General features: G+C 39.8%; 1 protein-coding gene across 1 annotated transcript in view; it reads left to right on the plus strand.

The window, feature by feature from the left end:
- ccser1 (coiled-coil serine-rich protein 1) overlaps positions 1-4298 on the plus strand; it is a 143277-nt gene extending 138979 nt beyond the window's left edge. Inside the window, exon 11 of the mRNA XM_030060297.1 lies at positions 1-4298. This exon is cut by the window's left edge and continues 1106 nt beyond it. The gene's annotated coding sequence lies outside the window, so the exon portion shown is untranslated.
- Positions 4299-5094: the final 796 nt, after the last annotated feature.

Consider the following 5094-nt stretch of genomic DNA (forward strand, 5'->3'; position numbering starts at 1 on the left):
TCCCACATCACATCATGCTGACAGTTTAGATCTTATGCCCACAAGAAACACAGACACACACAAATACAGTGCACACAAACTCACAAGACACACACACACTACTGCATAATCACAGATACAATCACTTGAGCACACAAACACAAACACACACACAAACACATCTTCCTGCGATATCACCTCCTCAGAATCAACACAAATAACGGGGCATTTACAATGGAACTACAAGTTATACTTTTGTGTGTACCAGTGTGTTTAAAAAAGAGACTCTTATTTTTATCAATTTCTTGTGTAATTTTTACCGGTTAAAAAACATGTGCTGCTTATGGAACTATGTGACAGACTGTAATTTGCGCTCCCGAGGATATATTCTCACATTGCCAAATGTCAGATCAACCCCTCACCTTCTGACGTTCACTCACGCCATGGTTAGAGGCTCATCTCAAAGTGAAAATTCACACCCTTTTACTGCATGCTTTTTAGGAATTAAGGAAAATACAAGTGAGCATTTTGTCCAGCAAAAAAGTGGGTTTGGGATGAATAATAACTTTTACAGTCTTTTAATAATGTTAACAGTATCAACTCTCACCTCAGTGTTTGGAGAAGGGACCTGAACATGCCATGACCTCAAATCTGAAATGACTGCATAACAGAAGAGTTTGTGTCTGACTGTTGAATGTTTATCCTTCTGTTCACTTAAATAAGGCAATGGTTGTAGGCTTGATACTGGAGCATTGTTTTTTAGAAACAGGATATTGCAATATTACCCATGTGTATACAAGAATCAATGTGTATCTCCGTTGTTAGATTAGTACATCAGTAGAGATTATGAGTTTCATTCCAAAATTTGACATCCACAGAAAAAAGTGGTACCTACACTGACAAAATTACTGCTGGCATTAAAGTATAACTATCAGATGTTATTGGAAGTTACTAGCAGTTTTGAAGCCCTGGCTCACAAAATAGCAATGTTTCAGATGTAATCAGGTGATTTTTTTCCCCCAAAATGGATATCTAGTATTTTGGAATGAAACACTCCACATCTTCTTTAGGGCTGGGTATTGCGATACCTACTGGTGCTTTGCAAATTTTTGGTATCAGAATTCATTTTGACACTTCAAAAGGTAAAATGTTTCAAATGCAGACACTGGATATTGGGTTTTCTATTGCACTGTGAACATTTTTACCGAGGGACTCGGTTGAGTATGGACTGACTCTGCAAATGACACGAACTAAAGTTCCACAGGAAATTGTTTACTTGATCACATCAAGAAATGTGCTTGCATTCCATAAAGAAAAAAAAACTATCATTTTAAAAATGGTATCAAATTTGTAAAAGTGTCAGAGCTGAATTTTCCACTGATACCCAGTCCTTGTGCGCTAGCCTTGTTTTACCTTCCAGAGGTCAAAAGTGTTGTCTACATTTTTAAAAATAATCAAATGAGATGGGGTATCATAAGGCTAGCACTACCTTGTCCGGACATTACAGCGTGTAATGATTCGTAACAAGATTTGTTTCCATGCAGCTGCCATGACCTGCTAAATCCTGTAGGATCATTCAGTGGTTTGGGAGAAAATCTGTCTCTGTTTAATATTTTAGAAACCCAACCTTTATATTTGTGAATCCTGAGGGGAGGAGATGAAAAATGTTTCCTACAACCCCCCACCCACCCCCCCACCTCCCAAAAAAATCTTGAAAGGCTTTTGGAGAGTCAGCCACTGTTGAATATTTTAGTTCTGTGGAACTGACTTGACTGCCTAACCAACTTCACTCCCGTGGGTTTGAGATAAACAAGTGTTATAATGTCAAACAGGAGACGGGAGCCTGACCTGCTGCTAAGCACAGAGCAGAGGTTCACTGCACTTGGCTTCTCCAGAAAATGTTGGATTTAGGAGAAAGTTGTTGACCTTGTCTGGCTCTGAACTGCTGTAGGGAAGATGTGTAAATTGTACGTGCGTGTGTATGTGTGTGTGTGTATGTGTGTGTGTGTGTGTGTGTGTGTGTGTGTCCTCACCTCAGAGGCAAGGACTTGGTAGAGGTGAAGGAAAGCCTGTAGGAACAGAGCTTTACTCCCACTGGTGAAAGCTACCACTTTCCCTCTAGTCTGTTCCACTTATACACTATTTCCTCTCTCCTCCTTTTTCCCCTTGTCCTCTCTTTTTCTCTACTTCTGTTCCTTTCTCCACTCTGTCTCCTTCTACTCCCGTCTCTTCTACTCTCTCTACCCCTCTCTCTTTACATCGCTCTACCTTGCATCCAGACTTTTCTGCTTCTTTGGTTCCCACCTCTATTTCCTACTATTATCCTCCCTATTATCCCTTTTCCTCTTCCACCTCTCACATGTCCCGTCTTTCCTTCCATCCATCTCTTTCTCTCCCTCCCTCCCCATTTAACCCAGTTACCCAGACTGTATATTGTCAAACAGTGTATCCATCACATATTGTAATGCAGCGGCTCTCAATCCCAGTCCTCGGGACCTAAAGCTCAGCTGATTTTCACACTAGCTGTCTAATGAGGGACTTTTTGACTCCTGGGATGCCAGGTGAAGGCACATAACTACTCGTTAGGACGGAGAACCGGCAGGACTTTGGCTCGAGAGAACCAAGATGGAGAGCCACTGCTCTAATGTGAACTGAACATTCCCTCTACGGTTTGTTTACAAGTGGAGTAAAACGATGCTATCTCCTTAACTGATCCCTCATAGACGATGCCATTTTACACCCTCATCAGAATATGTGGGCACCATAAGAGATATCAAGAGGGACTATTTGGGTTTGTTTGCACTGCCAACTCAGTCGTTTTTTTGTCTATGTGTGTTTGTTTTTCTCTGCCATATTTGAAAAAGATGTGAATGTTTGGTACTGTCAAAACAGCAAAACTCACAGGACGGACAGACGTTGTGTGTTATCTCTTGGTCATGACACATAGGAAAGGTAAAAGTCACATCTAAGATAAGCAGTGAAAATGTGGCCTTGAGGTCTTACAAAGCCATTTTCCACAAGCAGTTGGTAGGTTGGAGGATTGAACTGAGTCTCGCAGATGGGAAACAAGGCACCGCCATCGAGAAGTGGACACGATTCACGAAAGTCAGTCGTCCCCTGGTCCTTATCCACATGTTGTGCTTGTAAGATGCAACGGTCCTTTTCTTTGTAAGGAAGATTTTTTTTTTTTTTGCCTTATTTCTATTTCTATTTATTGTCACAGATCCAGTTTCCCAAAAGCATCTTGGCACTTCAAAATATGGATGATTATGGTCTTCACCATGATGATAATGATGATGATAATGATGGTTATTATTTTTAATCAATCAAAGTGTACTGTGTCTTAGTCTATCAGACTATGATATCAGTAATTACTTAATTGATTTTTTCCTTTTGAACTGGTGAAATGATGAAGTTGAAGTTGTATAATTGTACATAAATTATTAAACCCTGTTGTTGTTCATGTAAAGTTATTTTAAGGTAATTTTTGAAGTATAAAAAAGCAGCAGGGTTCCTGTTGTAGGAACATATGAGATTTAAAATAAAAAAAAAAAGAAAAGAAAGAAAAAAGCAAAGGCTTGGTTTAATAAGCAAAGGTAACAGGTAAACAAATATGGTGGGAGCTGCTACCAAAAGCTTTTCAGGCTAGATTTACAGTGGAGCGAGCAAATTTGATTTTTAACCATGGAAAACTAACTTCCAGGTTAAATCTGTCAAGCAGAAGGCACTTGACTCACTTAGAGGGTTAATAAACTGATTTTTCTTTTCATTTAAATCCAGCCTTTGCACTATTCTTGCGCTACAATTATGCTACTGTATGGCCTGGGATGACTTGGAATGACTGGGGCCCGGCCTGCATCTTAGAACTAAATCATATTTTCAGTGGAGATCATGACAATCCACTGAAGCTGCTTTTCAGTTCAGGATGAGGTCTGGGTCGAAGTCGGTGAAACCATTTCCAAAGGGTTAACACTTACTATGAGCCTTTGACCAGATTTAGCCCTTGAGATTACAAAGCTACTTTGCCCATATTTAGGAGGGAAAAATCTTTCTTCATACAGTAATTTTTCACTTGGTGTGCTCTCTCAAAAGAATTATAGGAAATAATGTCGGGACAACAAGTCATGGGCTCACTTTTGGTCAGGAAACCTTTTAGTGTGTGTTCACCCTAGTATTTCTCTGCTAAAGCTGTCCATAGTATCTCCGCAGTCTCAGAATAGTTGTTTGTTCACAAAAGAAATGTTTTAACAAAAGATTTTCATCGACTGTATCATTATTGTTATTGTTACTATTTAATACTAATAAAATGGACAAACACATTTTGGGGGATGTGTTGATTTGATATTTTGACTTCACCCTTTGCAATTGTTACTTGTTTGGTTGAATGGCTGGGCTGTACAGGGAAGCAATGAAAATGTGAAAATGATAAGGATTCTGTTATGACCAAAAAAAAAAAAAGACTGCAAGTAATGAGCAGTGAATCTTTGGGAACTGGTCTTCCTCACTCAGGCCGGATAGATCTCACTGTGTAAATCTCTAAAGAAAAGAAGGAATGATATCAAAGGCAGGAAGTGGAACATACAAAAAGCATAAATTACTGCAATGAATAAAAAATCCTAGGATCCGTCAGTCTAAAAGATTGACTGAGAAACTTGAGCAGCAACATTTGCGTGGACTTGAAAAGGTGGTGCGCCGCAGTAGACTCGGAGAGAAGTAATTTTATCTCGCCTGACATTAGCCTCCAACCTATTTGTGTGAGTTTTCATTTGGCAGTGACCATAAAGTATGCAAGTATTTAGAAATCAATTATGTTAGAACGAGTTTGTGTGCGTGCATGTGTGTGTGGGGGATGTAGAGTTTCACTGTTTACCCCTCAGGGAGGACCTGTGCACGCGTCTCATTTCCGAGCTCACTCAATTAGCACTGAAGATGTTATGACTGGCTGTCTAACATGCACACATGATTAGAGAGAGAGCAGTTTTGCCACTAGACGCCATAACTGTTACGACAGAAGGTCAGGGCATCAGTAAACCTGATTAGCACCAATTTGGAGTCAGGTCCAGACTGATGAAGTCATGAAATAAAGGCGACAATTTCATGTTGATGGAGCCACTG

Source organism: Myripristis murdjan, chromosome 9 (genome assembly GCF_902150065.1).
Source record: "Myripristis murdjan chromosome 9, fMyrMur1.1, whole genome shotgun sequence".
Taxonomy (NCBI): domain Eukaryota; kingdom Metazoa; phylum Chordata; class Actinopteri; order Holocentriformes; family Holocentridae; genus Myripristis; species Myripristis murdjan.